We start from the raw sequence: 24,000 nt of genomic DNA, 5'->3' as shown, positions 1-24,000 counted from the left end.
TGCACATGATATGTCTGGGATTAGAACACCTACCTAACTACGTTATCACACTACAGCAGTACGCAGTTACAGGACATGCTATGGAGATCACAGGGCTACAACTTTCCCAGAGGTGTATTTCTAGGTGGATACCAAAGTAGAGCATTTAAATTGTAGGGGGTGTGACTACCCTAAAAAGCCTTGCTTTCTACACAGACACACACACAAACACAGCTGCCAAGGCTAGGGTTAGAACTTCTACCTAACTAGTTTATCACACTACAGCAGTACACAGCTATGGCACACACTAAGGAGATTACTGGGATATAACCTTCCCAGAGATGTATTTCTAGGTGGATGACATCAGCAGCCTTACCAAAGTAGAGCATTTAACTTGCATGGGATGTGCCTACACAAAAAAAAGCATTGCCTTCTACACAGACAGACACACACACAAACACAGTTACCAAGGCTGGGGTTAAAACTCCTACCTAACTAGTTTATCACACTACAACAGTACACAGTTATGACACGCGCTATGGAGATTACTAGGTTACAGTCTTCCCAGGGATGTATTTCTAGGTGGATGACATCAATGGCCTTACCAAAGTAGAGCATTTCAATTGTAGGGAGTGTGACTACCCTAAAAAACATTTCTCTCTACAGAGACAGACACACACAAACACAGTTGCCAAGGCTGGGGTTAGAAACCCTAACTAATTAATTTATCACATTACAGCAGTACACAGTTATGGGACATACCACGGAGATTACAGGGATGCAACACTTCCAAAGGTGTATTTCACAGTGGATGACCTCAACAGGCTTGTCATAGTGGGGCTATGGGGAGGGCAGTTTGTGTGCTTGGGCCATAACCCATTCATCTAGGGGTTGACATGCCACATGCGGGCACAACCTGGGTCATATTTCACAGGTATGTGTATACAGCTGCTAGATGACTACTTCCTTGAACAGTCAAGTTGCACAGCTGGTACGTGCACCACATACTCTGTAATGCTGACAGATACCGGTGGCTAGTATCTGCAGTGAGTGACATCTGACCCTCATGTGGTTGTGGCCCTTTGTCTGTGTGTTGGATGGGGCAGGCCTGGATGGCTCCTTCTCACAGTCATCCTCTTCCACACATCTATGTATGTCTACCTTTGGCTTATTATAGTGTGTTGTCCTTACATATATGCCTGCATTCCTATCCACTGTGTGTGCAAAGCATTAGTGGTGCATACTGAGGAATGTCTGCACTAACATCTGCGGCTGCCAGATATGTCTGGTCCACTGGTATTTGTAGATATGGCCTTGATGTGTTTAAGTGTGTGAGCATGCCCAGTATGACCTTTCAGTATGTTGTTGACTGATATTGCCTTCATTTCTCTAAGTGTATGGGTATGCCCAGTATGGCCGTCTGTATTGAATGTGTGGATCGAGTCCAGGACATTTGTACTGCAGTGCTGACCTTTGTGTTGTACACATTCAGGTAGCATGCTGTCTCTGAAGGGTATCCGTCGATCATTTGGCATGGACTGTTACTACATTTCTGCATTTCTACGTAGGATGGGGGGCACACCTGATTATTTCTACATTTCTACACAGGATTGTGGGGGGGCACACCTGATTGTACTATTACTATATTTCTACATAGGATGGGGGGGGCACACCTGACACTTGTACACATTTGCTAGGACTGTACTGGTATGTCGGATACTCCATTTCAGTCTGTTGTCTTACCTATCGTGCTGACTAGAGGCATACCAGAGTACTACAGATCTTAGCTTTTAATTACCTATGTATTAGTTTCTGGCATCCTACCCTTTAGAAATGACATCCTACTGCTTGACCTGCTGTAGTCTGTCTGTGTAGGCCTGGGGGAGGTTACCCATAAGCCTCATTCAGAGGCCATAGCACCGTCTTTTTGTGTTTGTCTACACCTGTCCTGCTGGCTGTGACTGTTGTTGGGTATGTGACCCCCCCCTGACTGGTATGTGTGAGTCACTTACCTTGTGGGTGTCCCAGTATTGAGGGTGATGCTGCAGGGCTGGCTATGTGAGATACACATATTACACTCCCTACACATGGTTAGGCACAGGTAGTGTAATGTCTGGCATCCCTTTTACTAGATGTGAGAGTCAGAGAGAGGTGTTATTCCCTGGGTCCCTCCTGTGTCTGTGTATGTGCTATGTGTTGCCTCTTTGCCAAGGCCAGGGCATACTGGGCACGCCTCCTTCTGCCTACTGGGGCAGGCTCAGGTTGTTCCTCCTCCAAGTCACTCTGTGCCTGTGCAGGCCTTGGCAATGGTGGGGGGGGGGGCTGTGTGGCCCTGTCCTGTGCTGTTCCTGCTGCAGCTGTTTCCGCAGGATCATATTGTGCAGCATGGCACATACAAGGAAAATTTGGGTACATGTAGCTGGTGAGTACTGCAAGGCTCCACCAGATGTGTCCAGGCATTGGAACCATGACTTGGGCATCCCAATCACATGCTCTACTATAATTCTGGTCTGTGCGTGTGCCTCATTATGGAATTCTTGTTTGTGTGTGTGTGCATTTCCTATGGGTGTCATCATCCATGGCTCCAGTGCGTATCCGGCATCCCCCACTAGGTGATCGTGAGGGATGTCCCCATTGGCAAATCTCTGGTACAGTTGTGCCAGATGCCAGATGTGGGAATCGTGATAACTTCTAGGGCAGCCAGCACACACATTCATTATTATGCCCTGGGCATCATATACAACCTGGCACTTGATGGAGGGGAAGCCCTTACAGTTGATGTAGACCCTTCCCCACTCACTGGGTGGTGCTTTGATGCATATTTGCATGCAGTCTATAGCACCCACTACTTCAGGGTATTCTGCTATTTGGTGAAACAGTTGCATATTGCTGGCCAACGCTTCACGGGTGTTGGGGAAATATACGTGCTCACAGACATGTGCTGACATGACATCCAGGAACTGGTGGAGTACCCTGGATGTTGATGCTGCCTGTGAAATAACCCTCATATCCACAGTTGGCCTTTGGAAGGTACCTGTAGCTAGTATTCTTAGGCCTACACTACCTTGGTATCTACTGGGATGGGTTCCCCTCTGTTAGTTCTGTGTCAGGCTTGGCCGGCACAGCTCAACAATTTGCTGTAGGAGGTCCCTGTCCGCCTTATTGCACTCCACTATCTCCAGCTCATGTAGCACCTGGTAGGTTACCCTGGGTCTGTACACTCTTCTCTGTCTCCTCACTGTAGGTTGGTGGACAGCATTCATATCCTCACCACCCCCAGCCTCTTCCACAAGTTGTTGTATGATAGCTATTGCAGCCCCTATCATTTTGCTGTAGTGAGTGTTAAAAGTTTCCCTCTTGTTTACACCAGTTGTGTAGAGTGTGGGAAAAACCAGAGGGGATGGTGTTTGCATAGTTCATAGTAGTGTTCTGGGCTGGGCTGTTCTGCTGCCTGTGTAATTTGCTGATTCTGATACATTTCACCTGCCAGCTAAGCTAGTTCTTCTTGATTACCTTCTTACTGCTGTTTTGCCTTCCCATTGCCTTCCTGTTTAGGCCTGTGTGCACACAGCACAAACACAGTGCTGCTATTTCCTGTTTTAATTTTTTTTCTTCCTGTAAAACCTGGTGCGCGGCATGCACACCTGCTTAGACTTTTACAGAGTGCTAAGCAGGTTTAACACACCCCCTAGCTTAGCTGTGCTAAACTAGGAGCAATCCCAAGCCACAGGGCTCCAATCCGATTAGAATATGCCTGACACACACCCCCATGATGTCACCTAACTCCTAGGCTTGCACCAAGCTATTCCTACTCTTACACTGTTGGGACCTGACACACATGCTGGGGAAAACTGGGATTCACTATCCTTCCCCTCATTTGCATAAGATTGCCTGCTAATGTATAGTTATATGTCTCACAATGAGTCTCCCTCCTTAGCAACCACTACTCACTGGCCATGTTGCATTCCAGCTGCCATTGACTTGCATGGCAGAATAGTGATTTTAGTTGGACTGCTTATTTTAGGTTTATTTTATTATTTCCCCTGATCCCGTTTACGCACCGTTGCCTTATGCTTAAACAGCTGCAATAAGCTAAAAAAAAAATAAAAGTTGATTTTTGTATTTTTTTTTGTTTGCCATGCCAGTGGCTTTATACTTGGCCATTGGCATGCTTACTACATGACATGCAGCCTTTATTTGGGGCTGTCACAGCTCCATTTTGGATTTTGCAGAAATGTACTTGGTTACTAACCGAGTACATTTCTGCAGATAGCACTAGTCCTGCATGGACTGTTGCAAGCTTCCTGGATTGCACAATCACTTCATTTGCATATATTTCTCCTGCAAATGGGGTGATTTGCATACCAGGGCTTAGTACATGCAGGATTAATGCAGGAGCGTTCTTGCGCTCCACTGCAGGCTATTCCTGGATCGCATGGCAGACATATTGCCTGCTTGAGCTCCTGCACTGATCTTGCACTCCATGCAAGTTTTGAGAATCTGGGGAATGGTGTGCCAAGATGCCCTTAACTATTTTCATACTTTACCCTTACCTCCATCCCACTGCAAAATGTGTTTAGAATGGGTTCCACACATGTATTTATTGGCACAATCCCACCCCTCATATTATAGTCAGCTGATGACTGCAGTGAATGATTCATTATCTGTACACCATGATGGGTGAGCTCATTAGCTCGGTGTAACCAGTGAAGGTGATCTGCACACTCATTAAAAAGCAGTACATAGAAAGCAATGCAAAATGAAGACTGTTAATTGCATAACACGTACTGATGTAGCCCAGGCCGGTATGACCCTGATCCTGAGTAGCATCCCACCCTCACCAAGAATGATACCAAGGTACAGAGAAAAAATTATCAATTTCAACAACTGGCTAAGCTTCTGGTGTCATTCAAAGGGGATCCAGTGTCTGTCAGCCTGGGATGACATGCTCGACAAGCCACGCTGCTTCACTAGAGATGGCGTGCACCTGTCACCCTTAGGCTTTCGAATACTGGCCAAGGCTCTTGCCACCCCCATAATGCCTTTTCGAGGCAAGGCTCAAAATACAAACCCACCACTGTAAATAGCACAAGTAACAAAAAACTGAGGGTAATGCTACTCAATGCCAGAAGTCTAAACCTCAAAATGCACGCACTTGAGGCACTCCTCAGTATGGAGAAAATCAATATATATGCAGTAACAGAAACCTGGTTTAAGGCTCCAGAGAGCACCCCAGCACTACAAGACTACAACTCATGCCATACATTTCAGCCACAAAACCCAGACCGAAATACAAAAGACGGGGGAGTATCCATATTCATCAAGGATACCCACACCTCCAGGTTAGTGGCACAGCACAATGCTTCAGAGATCATCCATGTGCAACTAACAATGGGCAAAACTGTTATTCAAATTACAGCTTGTTACAGATCACCCACCATGTCCCAGGACCCCCACTCAGCATTCCTGGAAACACTGGGAAACATAAAAGCCCTACCAAACACCCTGATATTGGGTGATTTCAATTACCCAAACATTAACTGGGTGAACTACTCAAGTACAAACTCCCTTGCCCAACATTTCCTAGAATTTATAAACTCAAATGCCCTGGATCAACTGGTCAACACCCCCTCCAGAGGTAACAACATATTGGACCTGTTCATCACCAACATGGGCGACCAGTTTTCCACACCGGAGGTCAACCCCTCGCTTGTAAGATCTTTCTATAAACTAATCACTCTGGATATCCACATTCCGCCACCACCCCCGGTCAAAGAAACCACCATGAAAAACTTATCAAAAGCAAACTTCACGTTACTTAAGACCGAGGTGGGAAGTTTCAAAGCTCCCATGCTAAAGGATAACGCTGTCCAAGCTGCAAAATCCTTTACTAATGCACTCTACGGGCACCTACAAGAATGCATGGATCATGCTATCCCAAAAAAACAAGGACTCACTCCTCCAAAAAAAGGATACCAGTCTGGTGGACCCCTGCCATAAACAAGCTATACAATATAAGGAGGAAACTAATACAGAAAAGAGTAAAATCCCAAGAAGGGAAGACATCCCTAATCAGTATCAGCAAGAAACTACATTCCCTCATAAAATCATCTAAGGCTAGCTTCGAAAGGAAAATTGCCATGGACTCCAAAGATAACCACAAGGCATTCTTTAGCTATGTCAAGTATCTAAGTGGCAATTCTCAGATCTGCTCGGAGTTATTGCAGAATGGCACAAAATACACTGAACCGACTGTTATAGCCAACATCCTGGCAGACATGTTCAGTGCAAACTTCACCCCCCTCTCACCCCCAAAAGGGCCCATAACTATACAAGAAGAATGTAGTGCCCCTGAAATCACAGACAGGTTAAAACAGCCCTTTCCAAAGCTAAAAACACCGCATCAATGGGACCGTACGGTGTCCTAGGCTGCATCCTACATGAGCTCAAAGATGAACTAACCCCTCACCTAAACACACTGTTTAAACTCAGCCTCTCCACAGAGTGGTGCACAGCAACGGTTATTCCACTCCACAAAGGTGGAGCCACAACGGAACCAGGGAACTATCGCCCTATAAGCCTGACTAGCTTGGTCTGCAATGCTATGGAGCACATCATCATGGATCTCATTAACAGAGACATTGGACACCTCCAAACACTGGACCCTACTCAGTTCGGCTTTATTAAGGGCAGATCATGCCTCCTAAACCTGGTGGACTTCTTTGAGACAGTTACCAAGGCTATAAATGAGGGAAAGGTGGTCCACACAACCTACCTAGACCTCGCAAAGGCCTATGACACCATTCCCTACTCAGGTATTATAGACAAGCTCACCAGCCTGAACATAAACCCCTATGTCACGAGATGGGTTGCCAACTGGCTCACAGACAGAACCCACATGGTAAGAGTTGCAGCAGCTAGGTCTGACTCTAAACCAGTTACAAGAGGCATTCCCCAGGGTTCAGTCCTAGGACCCCTCCTGTTTGGCATATACTTCTCAGAGGTACAGGCAACTACAGGAGGACTATGGCTGATCAAGTTCACAGATGACTGCAAACTAGGGGCTATAATTGACTTTCCGGCTTACACAGACATCCTCCAAAATGGTCTCACTGAGACAGATACCTGGTGTCAAAACCATGGCCTCAAGCTAAATGCCAAAAAGTGTATAGTCATCCCCTTTGGAAAAAACAAAGTACCCACAAACTACCACATAGGTGGTAGCCCCCTAAGTACGAAAGATGTAATAAGGGATCTGGGGACCCAAGTAGATTGTAACCTCTCCTTTGATAATCACACTGCCAAAGTGGTTAGAAAATCCTTCTATGTGGCCCACCTAATCACAAAAGGGTTTGCATCCAGATCGAAAGAGGTCATTGGGCCCCTCTGCCCATCACTCATCAGACCCATCATAGAGTACAATGCCCCATTTGGGATGAACCTTATAAGACACGTGCAACAAATGGAAAGACCACAGAAGTACCTCACCAAGAGGATCACTGGCCTCAAGCAGATGCCCTATGCAGCTCGACTGAAGAAACTCCAGCTGTACTCGGTTGCATACCGCCTACTCAGAGGTGATCTCTGCCTGACATACAAGGCCTTGTCCAACCCAGAATTGATGGACATGCTCCACCTAAAGAAAACCATATCCCCTCGAGCCACATGCTCCAGGAATCTAAACCTCACCACAACAATAAATAGGATGTGCCGGAGGGATAGATTCCTGTCCCAGAGACTCCCCATGCTCTGGAACAAGATTCCAGTCTACATTAGGCAGAGCTCTTCGCTAACCCTCTTCAAGAGAAACCTTGACGAGTGGATGGAAAACAGAAAGTTTACCCCAGGGATCACTTCAATGGCTCTGCTGAACAGAGGCACAGCGAACTAATCTAAGGGGGCAGCGAAAGCCAACACATTCCGGCTAGGCTTATAAATGCCTTTGATAGCTTTAGATAGCCTAGTACCTACCTATGAACCTATAATAGCAAGAATTTCATGACACACTTTTGGAGGGACAGGGATTAGATTTTGTGTGATATTAATAGTCTGTAACTCAGCACAGTCGGCAGAATATTCCACAAAATAAAATTAAGCTTTTTTTTACATTTCTCCATTCATTTGTGTTTAGAAGACCAAGCAAAAAAGAACATTAGGTACTTGCGTATTATCGCAACCACATTCAACTCATACTTTGCTGTACAGATTAACTTTCATTCTCTTCCCTTCAATGAAAAAGCATGCACTTTTCACATCCTATCACAACATTTAATTTCTTATTTCATTCAAAAACTGTTAATCAGTATACTAACAGCCCTTTATCATGAAGTGTTGAGCTGTAGCCATTTCTGAGCATTAACTTTACTGTAAAATAAAGACATATTTAAATGGGAACTCTGTGCTTTGCATACTATTACTGCTATTTTCACTGTGGTTGATAACGTAATATAACTTCACCTACACAAATTATAAACACGGCTCCTTTATCCTGTGACCATTTGTTCTGTACATGAGCCGGCGGGTTTAACGTTGGTACATTTGTAACAACTCTTGGTTTGTAATCTCTAAACTGCATCCTTGTAGTATGTTTTATTGATTGTAAACTAACTTCAAATGATTCAGACTATTTACATCACAGGAAATTAAATTTCAGGATAGGATGTGAAAAGAAGAGAATGACAGTTAATTCGTACAGCAAAGTATAACTTGAAGGAAACGTCTTTAACTGTGACCTTTTGGAACGTGGTTGTAAGTACCAAACATTCTGTCAGTGGATTAAATGCATCAATTTTATTTTATTTTACATTTGTTGACTGGGAAAGTCCAACTGGACACAGGTCCTTTTCTAGCAGAGGCTCAGGGAGAAAAGCTCCACATAAGTAAACACAACATACAGACATATACAGTTTATACAAAAGTATACAGTTTATACAAAAGTAAGAGATCACATGAGCATGACAAAATCACATATTAGGCAATTATTACATAAGGCAAAGTGTGTGTTATAAGTAAGTTCAGCATACAGAAAACTTGCAGTTTATACAGCAATAAGAGATATCTTAAGAAATTCCATAATACACATTTCAGTCAGTGAAGTATTTACAATATAGCTAATAGTCCATGCAAAAGAAGATCGCTGACATATTTACGTTAACTTTATTTTCAGTTGGCATGTATGTGGGTTAGCAATTCCTATGTTAATAATATTTTATGAGAGATGCTCGTTATTATAAAGTGACATCAAAGTTAGTAGAATTAGGAGGAGGCTTTTCAGATTGGTGCTGTGGCAGTGAGATGGATTTTGGTGTTTGAGTAGATGCTGGTTGAGAAGTGTTGTTTATCCTGGGTTAATGCAAGGGCATAGCCATGTATTGGATAAATGCTCTCGAAGTGTTTTTTTAAAGTGGGAAAGGTTGGTAATAGTTATTGTATCTGCAGGAAGGTTATTCCACATTTTGCCTATATAGTTTGATAAGAAGGAGTCACCTGCTGTGTTCTTGGCTTTGACAGATTTTAGTAAGAATTTATTGTTTGATCGAAGGATGCGGTTACTTGTGTAGGGGAGAAGGAGATTCTGAAGGGAAGGGATCTTATTGGGATGGTTCAGAATCTTGTGGGCTATAGTGAGATAGTTATAGAGTAGAAGTTGGGGTAGTTCGAGCCACTTAAGCTGCTTAAGTGCTGTACAGTGCTGTGACCTAAAAGGAGTGTCTGTGGGAAACCTAACAATTTCGTTATAATATGATTCCAATTTAGCAAGGTCAGTTTTCTTTAGGTTAATGAGAATCGGTGAGGCACAGTTGTCATTGTTCAACAGTTGTTGAGATGTTTCTACAGCATTTGTCAGTTCGCAGTGGCAACAATAATATTGATGCAATGTCTGTATATCATACAGTTTAGTTTGTGGTGATTTACACTTCCCAGAAGGAATTAGTATCTAATGAGAATGACAGTGGGACATAACTGGCTAGTATTAAGAATGTATGGTAAATGTACATTAATTCCCCGGGTTATGACCAAAACCAACCACACCCAGATAAACTTCAAATTCTAAAGCTGAAGAAAAGATTTATATTATTATAGCCTTCCAGGAGCCCATCTTCTTCACTCTCAGCTCAGTGTCTTGCATTATTATCATAAAAATAGCAAGATAATCTTGATTTATAATATTTCATATTCACATATCAGTGATTTCCAAGACAGATGATACTATGTTTTCTGTACAGTCTCCCATCCCTGTTTGGTCCCCTACTGTCAGCATCTAGACCAGTGTGTCACTACAAGTTCACAAATACTGAGCACTTAAAGTAAGCCAACTGGATCATATTAGTTTTATGGAAACAAAAAGCAAGTTTCTCTTCAAAGGATGAATTTCTACATTTATATCTCAGCAGTTGCAGTGCAATTACCCTTACACACTCCAAAAATCTCCCAGCCATAAGCATTTAAAATTGGAAAAAATACTAAAAAATGTCAGCGCACTAGTAAGTCAATATACTGGAGATATACACACTTGTATGGATAAATGCAAATAAAAGTTGTTAAACAGGCTGCTATCTTTAGTAAACTCACTATCCTCTATTTCTTCCTATTGCTAAATTTAACTAAAAGATGATTACAGTTAACTACTGCTAAGTTGTAAATTTGCTGAATAGTTGAAAAATATAGGCAAATTATACAGTCATGAACTCACAGTATCCCTGAGAAGCAGGCTCTTACTCTTTAGTTTTTAATGCTCACGTTATTTTTTTTCTTAGAACCAGTCACTGCTGCTGTTGCTCTGATGACATAGAAGGAAAAAGCCCTGGCTATGGCTCAGGTGATCCAGGTTCAAGTGACAGAGCAGAAGGAATGGATGGGCATGCCCTTCCTGGGAGGAGGGCATTCATTGATGACTCTCAATAAGGGGAGACATGGTCCGAAAATGGGAATTGCACTTGGACATCAAGTCAATGAGTAAAGGGTTGTGGGTGAGGAAGGTCGGTAGAGCATTAGAGAAACCACCGCTGGACAAATGTAGAGATGGCTGAGTCCCCAGCACACCCTAAGGATCCATGATTAGCCTCAGCCATGCTGAAGTAGGTCTGAGGGGGTAGGAGACCAACTGGTAGACCTGTGCTGGATGTAGTACACTGGGGAGGTGAGGTGGTTAAATGACATAAGGGAGTGGGACCAGTTAAATTATCTAAGGGAGCAGGGCTGGATAAATGATGTAAGGGACCTGAGCCAGTTAAATGACATAAGGGAGCTGGGCAGATTAAATGATGTAATGGAGCTGGGCCAGTTAAATTATGTAAGGGACCTGGGTCAGTTAAATGACATAAGGGAGTTGGGCTGGTTAAATGAGTGGGGGAACCAAAACAATTTTAAGAATCAATCACTGCTCATTGTCTTATGCAGAGCAAATTAGCACATAAAAGGTGAGTTTTATTAACTGATGTCTTGTTCTTAGCAGAAAGGAACACTGTACTTGCTGGTAATCTAGAGGGGTGTCTGGAATAGGCTCACACTGGCCATTATTCTGCTAGACTGAATTCAATGACATTCATCTTCATTTTGGAATTACATCCAACTACCCTGAATCTTCCTATTCCTTCTAAGTCAAAGTTTTATATTTGTGTCCTGAGAATGTCAAATGCAAAATCTCTATGTAAGACAACATGTTAATCTGACAAGAAGTAACAGCCCTAACTCTAAAGTGTGTGCATGTGTGTTTGCACACACATGTGTTTTCATGCACGTGTGTTTGCGCATGCACGCACTTGCTTGTGTGTGTGTGTGTGTGTGTGTGTGTGTGTGTGTGTGTGTGTGTGTGTGTGTGTGTGTGTGTGTGTGTGTGTGTCTGCATGCGTGCATATGTGTGTGTGTGTGTGTGTGTGTGTGCGTGTGCGTATGTGTGTGTGTCTCTGCATATCTCCATCTTTGTAGTCAACTTTAGTCTCATTGATTTTGCTATATCTTTACTGAAAACACAATTATGTTGCCTAAGTTTGTACAATTTTACCGGGAAGATTTTTATTGATTCAGTTGCGATTATGCAAGAAATTATCCTCTTTCTGCATCAAAAATCTTACTAAAACATTACATTTTAACCTTTCCATCTTTGCATCTTGTGATTGGTAAACATTTTCAAAACAGCAAATGCAGAATCTTCCTCACATGAAAAAAATATATATATATTTCCATTTGTGTTGGTCAGATAGCTATAGGAAGAATCTAACAGGAACAGTAAATTTGTTGGTCTACATAACACTACCTATCAGGTTATTTAACAAAATGGGAATAAAAGGAATTTGAAGAAAAAGAGTCAGCATACCCACGACATTTTTTTTCTTTCATGTGCTTTCTAGTTGTCTGACAAGACATACATCAGAATATCTGCACGTATTTATTATTCTGTCACATACAGTAGAACGTTACCTTAAGTGTGCCAGTTTTTTCTTCATACGCCAAGGCTTATTTCTAATGCTAGCTGTTAGCTTCTTCTTCTCTTCCACCTTTGCCAACAAAATAGCCATTTCTTCTGATGACAGAGATTCCTCTTCTGATGAGGAATCCGAAGAGGAAGATGAACTACCCAAAGGAAGAAGAAGAATTATAGATCTCATCAGTGCAATTTCTGAGAGCAAAACTGCCCAATATAATGAACACGTATTCTAATTTCCAAACCTTGGCATTATTTTAAGGCACACACATGCTTAACAATTACTGCTGAGAACAAATTATTTGGAGACTTATACAAGACGCATTGTCACATCTATTTCAAGGATACAATGCCTGAGTTGTTAAATGATATGTTAACTTCCCATGATAAAATATGAGAACGTTTTTAAGGACTGGAAAAAGGCTAGATCTGTAAGACTTGTATATTACTCATTTTTTTCTCTAATTTTGCATAATAGTTTGAGTGAATTTTTCTTCCAGAGCAGTCCAGAGGAAATGATTGAATGCAGTTTTGCCTCTAATATTCTGGTAAAACTTCATGTTTCCTAAATTTTAGTTATGAATTAATCAATATCCTTTTCTTTACATTTTATTTTTTTAACTTTGATTATTTGTATGATGCACTGAGGATGCATTTCTAAATCCCACTACCAAAAGGACTGGAGAAACTAAAATAAGATTATCTAACAGTCCCTCTGTGACTAGTAATAATATTATAATATAAACTCTACTGCTGGCAAATGTGCGCCTCCCAAAAGGAAAGCACTAATTCAGCATTCAGCAATACATACCACATGGTTACCCATACCAACACATGCTGTTATCTAAAAGGGTTGATGTAACAGGTGTCTGTGGTGTTAACTACTAGCTTCTCAGCCAAACTCAAAGCAGATTGGAAAATAGTACAGGTGTACATAATGCAACCAGTTACTGTCAGCTGTAAACCCCACAACTTTACCAAACCAAATTAAGGTACATTTTGCCAAAGAATGGAGCTGCCTGAACAAATAAATAATCAGATGAGTTTTCTGGAATGGCATCGAAATGGCTAAAAATCTTTACAACAGCTGATAAAGTTGTATCAGGACAACAAGAAAATTTGATTGTAGGCTAGCATCACCTATATGTTTTTCTAAAAATTCAGATAGTTTACTCCTTAGCAGTTCTTCTTCCTTATGAACTTTCAGGCATTTTGTTCATTTTTGAACCTAGAATTGGTATTTAATTACAGTGCATTGAGTCTGTGGATAGTAATCACAATGTGAGTGAGTGTATAAAAAATAAGTGCATTTTATTTTTTTTTTCCTATTCTCTTAAATTTGTTTATCTGATTTTGCCCCATCATCTCCAAAATGTTATCTGTAAAATGAGCCTCACAGAATTATTCTGCATGATTTAAGCCATATATATGCAGGAATATCATCCTACATAATATAAATTAAATATATGATAATCTAAATAAAATAAAACTGCACTGTGTTGTTGTCCAAAATTTGGATTGTAAATTGTGTCTATACAATAGCCCTATATCTGAGCAGTAATTAATTTCAGGTGTAGTCCATACTATACATCTAGGAATATGCCACTACAATCAGTAATCATAATCTTCTCTAAACTTTCCAAATTCAATTCAGTTCCATGTTGCTACCCATTATCCTGACTGAAAAACTACTGTTCTTGACTACAAGTGGTTCATAAGACTACAAGATGTGTGCCTCATATTTAAAACGGTGTTCTGTAGAGTTGTAAAACATAAACAGTTACAAACTTGGAAAAATCAAGTTGGCCTCATGCTGCTGACAATGTTAATGCTGTTTACATAGTACAAACCTCAGAACACAATCCATGTATACCTTATTTTTTTGTTTTTTTATTTCAGTTTTGACATATTAGTCAATTCCAGCAGACCATATATTATTGAATTTAAGAGATGTGGAAAATCATATCCATGAGCAATGGAGTAAATATTAAACAAAATTAGCAACTATGTGTGAGCACTACAGATTAACTGTACCACAATAAATTTACTTTTAGTTTTAATCTTTAATACTCACTAAAGTCTATTTTAGTCTATGCATTCCTATAGAACAGTATTATTAGACCTAAATCATTATAGGCATTCATTTTGTAACTCGGGTTTCCTTTCAGTAGTCATGATCCCATATACGTAGGTAATCAAATGACATACAATGGCAACATTTAGAACTTATACAGACTTTCTGTTACCTCACAGTTGATTATATTGGTTAGAGAAGTGCATAGACAAAGTCTCTACATCAAGAATTTGTTGGAGTTGCTTACATTGTAAAATAACAATACTGACCAGAGCCCATTCAATTGAACGGACTCATCATACCATGGATTTTTTAAAATTAATTCAGTACATGGATCTCAGCCATCATTACTTGCTTGTAATAAAGTATTCTGGTATTCTAATTTTATGTATATTATGCAACAGCCACATACACAAATTACTGCACGTACTAAAAATGTCAGAACATCCCCAATCCCATGCAATTACTGCTAGACAATGAAAAAATCTTAAATATACTTAAATGTTTCAATTCTCCCTCTGGATATATATATATATATATATATATATATATATATATATATATATATATATATATATATATATATATAGCAACTATAACAAAACTTATACAGATATGTTGTTACAGAGACCTGCATTCATAGAGCCAAGCAGTAACTACCATCATAAGTAATATACAAACTGCCTGTCGCCTGACAAGATGTACTGCCATAATAACATCATCATGTGAGAATTCAGAATACTCACCTGATCCTCATGCTTTTATTCATCCACACACAATGCTATTAACTAGCAATGGGTTCCTATCATATGACTGAAGTCTTGCGACTTCGAATCATTAAAGAACGAACTTTAATGATCTAAGTTGTAAAACCTTGAAGCATATAACAGAGATCGCAATAGAGCAGAGAAAGGGAAGATTTCCCTTTACTGCACTGTAGTGCAAACTCGGATTTAGTATATTTAAGTTGCAGGAGGTGTGGGGGTGCAGGGGGGCTTGCCCCCCTGCATACAGCATTTTTTTTTTTTATGTGTGTTCGAAGTTCAGTGACTTCGGTCATTAAAGTTCCTCCTTTAATGATTCAAAGTTTTGGAACTTCGATCATATGATATAGACCCCCAGCAACACATACCCACTCAAGACCATTATTGTTAGAGCTTGATAATGACGGCTATTGGGTGAAATCAGTTTGCTGTGGTGTCGTGGCTGTCTGAAGCCATGGAAATATTGGATAAATAAATCTTTTGAAGAAAATGTGGTCGAACTTCTATTGCTCAACATGATGTTTTCTACTTTACTGCAAGCTAGTGCTGGGTGTTGTTGAAGGTTGGATTTATTATCCATGCACAGTTTGAGTGTTTTTGAGGTCATGTTTGTGTGCGCCAACTAGAAGGAAGTATATATATATATATATATATATATATATATATATATATATATATATATTTATATTATATATATATCCCTGTTCTTGGTTGTAGTTTAAATTTGGTGGCTTTTGCAGTGCCTGCCCCACTGTAGATTTGATCTAGGACACTCCCCCAGTCCCATCTCTTTACCGCATTCTACCTAATAAACCCTTTCTGCACTTGCTTTTAGTCCTTTTTAATTTAATTACATTTTTTCAAACTGTGTGTGGACTAATATTGCTACATACTCAAGTGTGCCAGCTTGCACTGCATGTGAATTGTTTTTACTACTGTTTTTGCTACTTTTCTGAAAAAAAAATGTATCTGCTTTTACTGTATTTGTGTTTCTTCCTACTTTATTTTGCTTTTGCGTCATCTTAAAAGTACTCAATTGTATTTATTACTGCTTGGTGTATCTCATTCTAAGCCTTTTAGTTTAAGCACTTGGGCTTCAGATCACTTGTTTTACATTAAGAAGGTTTGTGGTCTGCACTGTGGTGGCAGAACAGGTAGCTTACATCTTTCTAAGTTGGGAACTGCTGATTGAGGGCTCAGTGTCTGTTATTCTAAAAGTGTATTAATTCTGGTTTAAGCACTTGGGCTTCAGGCCAGTTATTTTACATTAAAAGAGTTTGTGGTCTGCACTCTTGTGGGAGGAGGGGCTGGACTCTGCCCTTCTGAGCTGGGAATTTCTGGTTAAAGGCTTATAGTGCCTGCATATTTGAACTGCTTCTTACTGAAATTGATACACTTTGTTTGCTGTAGCATAGACTATATCCAGGCCTGCTGAATCTAGCTTTGTTTGTATAACTTGAGCACTAATCCAGGCATTCTTTAAAGTATTCAATTGTATTTATTACTGCTTGGTAGTAACTTGATTAAAGTGTAGCTATCATTCTAAGTCTTTTGGATTAAGCACTTGGGCTTCAGACCAGTTGTTTTACATTAGGAAGGTTTGTGGCCTGCACTGTGGTGGTAGGACAGGTAGCTTACATCCTTCTAAGTTGGGAACTGCTGATTGAGGGCTCAGTGTCTGTTATTCTAAAAGTGTATTAGTTCTGGTTTAAGCACTTGGGCTTCAGGCCAGTTATTTTACATTAAGAAGGTTCGTGGTCTGCACTCTTGTGGGAGGAGAGGCTGGACTCTGCCCTTCTGAGCTGGGAATTTCTGGTTAAAGGCTTATAGTGCCTGCATATTTGAACTGATTCTTACTGAAATTGGTACACCTTGTTTGCTGTAACATAGACTAGATCCAGGCCTGCTGAATCTAGCTTTGTTTGTATGCTTGTTGTTTGTTTGCTTGTTATTTCCCTGAAACACTAATTCCACCTAAAACGCGGCTTTTCAGTGCTTCTGTGGATCCCTAGTGATATCTGCATTGCTTACTGTACTTATTTCCTTGTTTCACTTGAAAGAAAGTTACTGTTTGTCATTTTTGCATTTAAGTTACCTGTAACACATTGCATTTAGGTTACCTGGCACTTGCTCACTAAAGCAATTATATAAGTCAGCACTAAAAAATTAAAAGCCCTACACCCTCACAAACTCCCCTTGAGCACCTTGTTCCCCATTAGCCCTTTTTTTCAATTATAAAGGAATTCCCAATACTATTCTAGCATCTCCAAAGGTCAGTTGTCAATCTCCTCTCCGGTCCAGCTGGTGAATCTGGGAATCTTGAGGCAATGTTACAACTCCAAAATATGAAAAAATACCAACGATACTGGAACACAACAAGGCAGTCCAACTGTGCAAATTTTTTTTCTTTAATTCATTCTGGTACCTCGGCCTTCGCCTTCTCATGGAATACATTTAAAATTCAAACAGCAACCCTTTTATAACACATCTTCAAAACATTAGCATAAATAATTGGTTCAATAAAACAATTAAACATTTTCAGTCAAATGCTTTAAACAAACCCTGCTTTTTCTGAACTATGCTTTTACTCATATGAAGTTTCTGACTTCACCTTTGAAAATTTCAAACTTCTTATTTGTAAAATATATGTGATGTATCAAATATATTAAATATTAATTTATCTTCCATGACATTTTCCTTTATGCTTGAATTTGTAATACAAAATTGTATAAAAATATATAATAATTATATTTGATACACTCTTAACCATCTCACATCTAATATGTTTGAACATATCTTTTACTTTATATGAAATGATATTGAACTTTAATTTTACACTTCCAAATTCATCCCATTTGGAAAAAGAGTATTGTAATTTAAAATAAATCTAGACTCCATTTCCAATAATTTATTGTGAAAACCTCCATTATTCTCACCAAAAACCTTGGGTTTCCCCAAAACACAAAAAATAAACCCTTCAGGAAACCCTTTGTGCTGCTCCTAAAAATGCTTAGCCACCGGACTATCTAATCTTTTGTGTCTGATGTCCCCCAAGTGCTCCAGAATTCTAAGTTTCACTTTCCTGCTAGTTTGTCCAATGTACCATTTCTGTATGGCACAACCACAACCTATAATATAAACCACCCCGATGAATTACAATCAAAATATTCCAGAGCATTGTAACATACATTATTAATTTTGGTTCCATCAAGACTTTTGATCCTAACACACACCTTACAATTGCCACATCGGTAGGTTCCTTTCTTTGTATGGCTCATCAACTTGCTCCTAATGTTTAATATTTCTTTTAAATTTGGATATCTACCATAAGTGAAAGTAACAGAGGTTGGAAATAACTTCCCCACCTTATCATCTCCAGTAACAATAGGCCATAATTTCAATACTATCTCTCTCAAAATACAAGAAAATTGGGAATATTTAGTGACAAAAAATATTTTCTCACTTTTTCCTTCATCCCCAAAATTTTCCATCTGGCCATTTGGGCATTTCTTAGTGAACAAATGTCTCCTCTTATCTGTCTTTCTTAAACCCAAATCCTGTTCTACATTCACCCTAGCTGATTTGATTGTCACTCTAGAATAACTCCTTTGAATTAACTTTTTCTCAATTTTATCAAATTCCACCCCAATCCTTCCAAGTTCAGAAGTATTGGACCCAATACGCTTAAACTCTGCCAATGGAAGTGAATCTATAAGACAATCACTATGCATGCTGGATGCATGCAAAAAGTTGTCCGCTGCTGTGACTTTGTAGAAAGGTTTATGTTGTACCCTATTATCAAACCCAACATACAATTCAATGTCCAAATACTGGATATTCTTTCTACCTACTACATATGTGAAATCCAAACCACATGGGTTGTCCTTCATCTCCAAAACGAAATTCCCAAATTCACTAGGGTCACCCCTACATAGAAATAAGAGATCATCAATAAATCTCTTATATTTCACCACCTTGTTTTTGAAAAAGTTCTTTGAATAAATGAAAGAATTCTCGAAATGAGCCATAAAAAGAATAGCATATGAGGGCGCGTATGGCGCCCCCATTGCAGTACCCTCATTTTGTAAGAAAAACCTACCCTAGAATTCAAAACGGTTGTGTGTTAGACAAAATTCCAAAAGATTTATGATAAAACTAGTCCTAAGAAGTTTGAAATTTTCAAAGGTGAAGTCAGAAACTTCACGAGTAAAAGCATAGTTCAGAAAAAGCAGGGTTTGTTTAAAGCATTTGACTGAAAATGTTTAATTGTTTTATTGAAACAATTATTTATGCTAATGTTTTGAAGATGTGTTATAAAAGGATTGCTGTTTGAATTTTAAATGTATTCCATGAGAAGGCGAAGGCCGATGTACCAGAATGAATTAAAGAAAAAAATTTTGCACAGTTGGACTGCTTTGTTGTGTTCCAGTATCGTTGGCAATGTTACAACTGCCTCATGTACACAGACAACCCTCTCCTCCTCCCAACAAATTCCAACACATGTGAGAGATGCAACCATATAGCCATACTGGAGGCTAAGCTCTCTCAACTCAGTACTGGCGAAACCAGTCAGGAGGAGAAGGAAACCACACTCACTACAATTCCAGTCTCACATAGACCTACCATGACAGCAATCCAAACACATAAACACACAAAAACATACTCGGAGGCTCTAAATAAAAATCTGCCTAAGCAGCAGAGACCTCCAAAGCAGACACCCAAGCAACCGCTACCACAAAACAAAACACGTGCAACACATAGCTCACAAAGCCAGTGTGCCGAACAGTCACAGCCCTTAAGGCTAAACAACACACCTGATACACTTGTAATAGGTGACTCTATCGTCAGGCACACTGATGTCCCTCTCACCAGGTTGAACAAGGAGAAGGTCACAGTGAGCTGCCTATCGGGCGCTAGGATCCGCCACATAACACAAGCATTCAGGTAACTCCAACGCAAGTATAAATATGACTCAGTCATTGCTCCATGCTGGTGTGAATGTCCTCAGACGTACCTCCCTGGACTACATGAAAAGAGACATAGAGGAGGTCTCTGAGCATGTAGTTCAGGCCGGTATGACCCTGACCTTGAGTAGCATCTTACCCTCACCAAGAATGATGCCACAATATGAAGACAAGATGATCAATTTCAACAATTGGCTTAAGTATTGGTGTCATTCAAAGGGGATCCAATGCCTGTGAGCCTGGGATGACATGCTCGACAAGCCACGATGCTTCGCTAGGGACGGCTTGCACCTGTCACCCCTGGGCTTTTGGATATTGGCAAAGGCTCTTGCTACCCCATAGTGCCTTTTTTAGGCAAGGCTCAAAAGACAAACCAGCCTCCATAGGTATCACAAGGGATAAGAAACTAAGAGTAATGCTACTCAACGCCAGAAGTCTAAACCTCAAGATGCATGCACTCAAAACTCTCCTTAGCATGGAGAACATTGATATCTGTGCAGTAACAGAAACCTGGTTCAAGGCTCCCAAGAGCACCCCAGCACTACCAGGTTATACCTCATACCATGCTTTTTGGCCCCAAAACTTGGACCGAACCACAAAAGGAGGGGGAGTATCAATATTCGTCAAAGATACCCACACCTCCAGGTTGGTGGCACAGCACGAAGCATCAGAGACTATCCATGTGCAACTAACAGTGGGTAAAACTGCCTTCCAGTTTATAGCCTGCTACAGACCACCCTCCCAAACCCAGGAACCCCATTCGGCCTTCCTGAGAACATTGGAAAATATGAAGGTCTCTCCAAACACCAATATATTGGGCGACTTCAACTACCCAAACATAGACTGGGAGCATTACTCTAGCTCCAACACCCTAGCCCAAAGGTTCCTAGAATTTATAAACTCAAATGCTATGGAACAACTTGTTACCACTCCCACAAGAGGGGAAAACATACTGGACCTGATCATCAACAACATGGGGACTCTATGCTCCAGACCAGAAGTGTATCCCTCATTGGTAAGATCAAACCATAAACTAATCTCACTGGATATTCACATCCCGACTCCACCCCCTGCCCTGAAAACCACAGTGAAAAACTTCTCTAAAGCAAATTTCACACTCCTCAAAACCGAGGTGGAATCCTTCAAAGCCCCCGGGCCTGTGGAAAATACGGCCAAGACAGCAGAATCCTTTATAAACGCATTCTATGAACACCTTCAGGAATGCATGGATCATGCAATCCCAAATAAAACCAAGTCCCAATCCTCCAAATGCAGACGTCCTGTCTGGTGGACCCCAGCCATAAACAAACTATACAATAGAAGGAGGAAGCAAAATCCCAAAAAGGGAAGGCATCTCTGATCAGTATTAGCAAAAAACTATGGGCACTCATAAAATCGTCTAAGGCCAGCTTTGAGAGAAAAATTGCACAGGACACTAAGGATAATTACAAGGCTTTCTTTAGTTATGTTAGGAACCTGGGTGGGAATTCCCAGATATGCTCAGAATTAGTCCAAAATGACAAAAAATACACTGAACCCACAGACATTGCCAACATCCTAGCTGACAGGTTCAGCACAAACTTCTCCCCCCCTCCCCACCAAAAGGGCAAATATCTATGCCAGCAGAGTGCTGCCCCCCTGACATCTCAGATGCTCAGGTAAGAGCTGCCCTCTCCAAAGCAAAAAACACAGCATCAATGGGACCAGACGGTGTCCCGGGCTGTGTCCTACATGAACTCCAAGAAGAGCTAAACCCAAACATAAAACTACTGTTCAATCTCAGCCTTACTACAGGATATGTACCCAAAGAGTGGCGTACAGCAATGGTGGTCCCTCTCCACAAAGGTGGTGCCTCAACGGATCCTGGAAACTATCACCCCATAAGCCTGACTAGCTTCGTCTGCAAAGCTATGGAAAGGATCATCATGGACCTCATAAATAAAGATATTGGGGACCTACAGACACTGGATCCTACCCAGTTCAGCTTTGTTAAGGCAGATCCTGCCTCTTAAACCTGGTTGATTTCTTTTGAAACAGTCACCAAGGCCATTGACGAGGGGAAGGTGGTCCACACAGCCTACCTGGAGCTCGCAAAAGCCTTCGATACAATACCCCACTTGGGCATTATAGATAAGCTCACCAGCTTAAATATAAACCCCTATGTCACTAGACGGGTTGCAAACTGGCTCAAGGACAAAACCCACATGGTTAGAATTGCTGGAGCCATGTCAGACTCCAAATCAGTTACAAGTGGCGTCCCACAAGGCTCAGTCCTGGGACCTCTCTTGTTTGGTATATATTTCTCGGAGGTACAGGCCAACACAGAAGGACTGTGGCTGACCAAGTTCACAGATGACTGCAAACTGGGCACCATAATCGACTCTCCAGCCGACACAAGCATCCTCCAAAAGGGCCTCATAGAAACAGACAACTGGTGCCAGAGCCACGGCCTTAAGCTAAACGACAAAAAGTGTATATTCATCCCCTTTGGCAAAAACAAAGTGCCCACAAATTACCACATAGGTGGTAATCCATTAAGTACAGAAGAAGTAATTAGGGACCTGGGGACCCAAGTTGTTAGCAATCTCTCATTTGACAATCACATGGCCAAAGTGGTTAGAAAAACATTTTATATAGCCCACCTAATCATGAAGAGATTCACATCTAGATCAGGGGAGGTCATCGTGCCTCTTTACTCATCCCTCATCAGGCCCATAATTGAGTACAATGCACCTTTTGGGATGTACCTTACCAAACACCTGCAGCAACTGAAAAGACCCCAAAAGTACCTCACCAAGAGGATCAAAGGGCTCAAACAGATGTCATATGCTGCCTGGTTAAAGAAACTCCAGTTCTACTCAGTGGCATTCCGCCTGCTCAGAGGCGATCTGTGCCTGACGTATAAAGCCATGTCCAACCCGGAATTAATGGACATGCTGCACCTCAGAAAATCCAAATCCCATCGAGCTACGTGCTCGAGAGATTTGAACCTCAGCACTGAAATAAACAGGACATGCTGGAGGGACAGATTCATAACCCAGAGGCTTCCTTCACTCTGCAATAAAATCCCAGTCCAGGTTAGGCAGAGTCCCTCATTGACTCTCTTCAAGAGGAATGATGAGTGGATGGGAGATCATAGGTTTATCCCGGCTATCACTTCTGTGTCACTGTTAGACAGAGGCACAGTATACTAACCTCGAAAAAGGGCATAGCAAATTTAATTGAAAATGGGTGGCGAAAGCCAAACACACTCTGGCTAGGCTTATAAATGCCCTAGGGCAGATAGCCTAGTATGAACCTATGAACCTATACATACATATATATATATATATATATATATATATATATATATATATATATATATATATATATATATATATATATATATATATATATATATATATATATTTATGTGTATGTATGTTCATAACGCTTGACCTAGGACTCAAAAAAGCCCCATAACTGAATCTGCAATTTATTTCATGTAAAAGACATTTAATCTAAACACATTTGACAGGAACACGCAGTAGGCTATACAGAATTAATGCTGGTGTGTTTTAGTATATTAGGATATTAAGGAATTACAAGGCAAATTAGTCTGGTGCACCATTGAATATCAATAATGTCTGCCCACAGGTGTGTGTTTATGCATCAGCAATGATTCAATCCTCAGGATTCATGAAGCTCGGTGCAAGGATGGCATTAGCCTTGCACCGATCATGCGGTATAGAGATCGTGCAGCAGCACCACATGCATATTAATGAAGGCACACTGCCGTAACGGCCACGTGCATAG

This window comes from Protopterus annectens, chromosome 2.part0, assembly GCF_019279795.1.
Source record: "Protopterus annectens isolate FY-2018-M chromosome 2.part0, PAN1.0, whole genome shotgun sequence".
Classification (NCBI taxonomy): Eukaryota; Metazoa; Chordata; order Ceratodontiformes; family Protopteridae; genus Protopterus; species Protopterus annectens.
Note: the sequence above shows the minus strand (reverse complement) of the source record.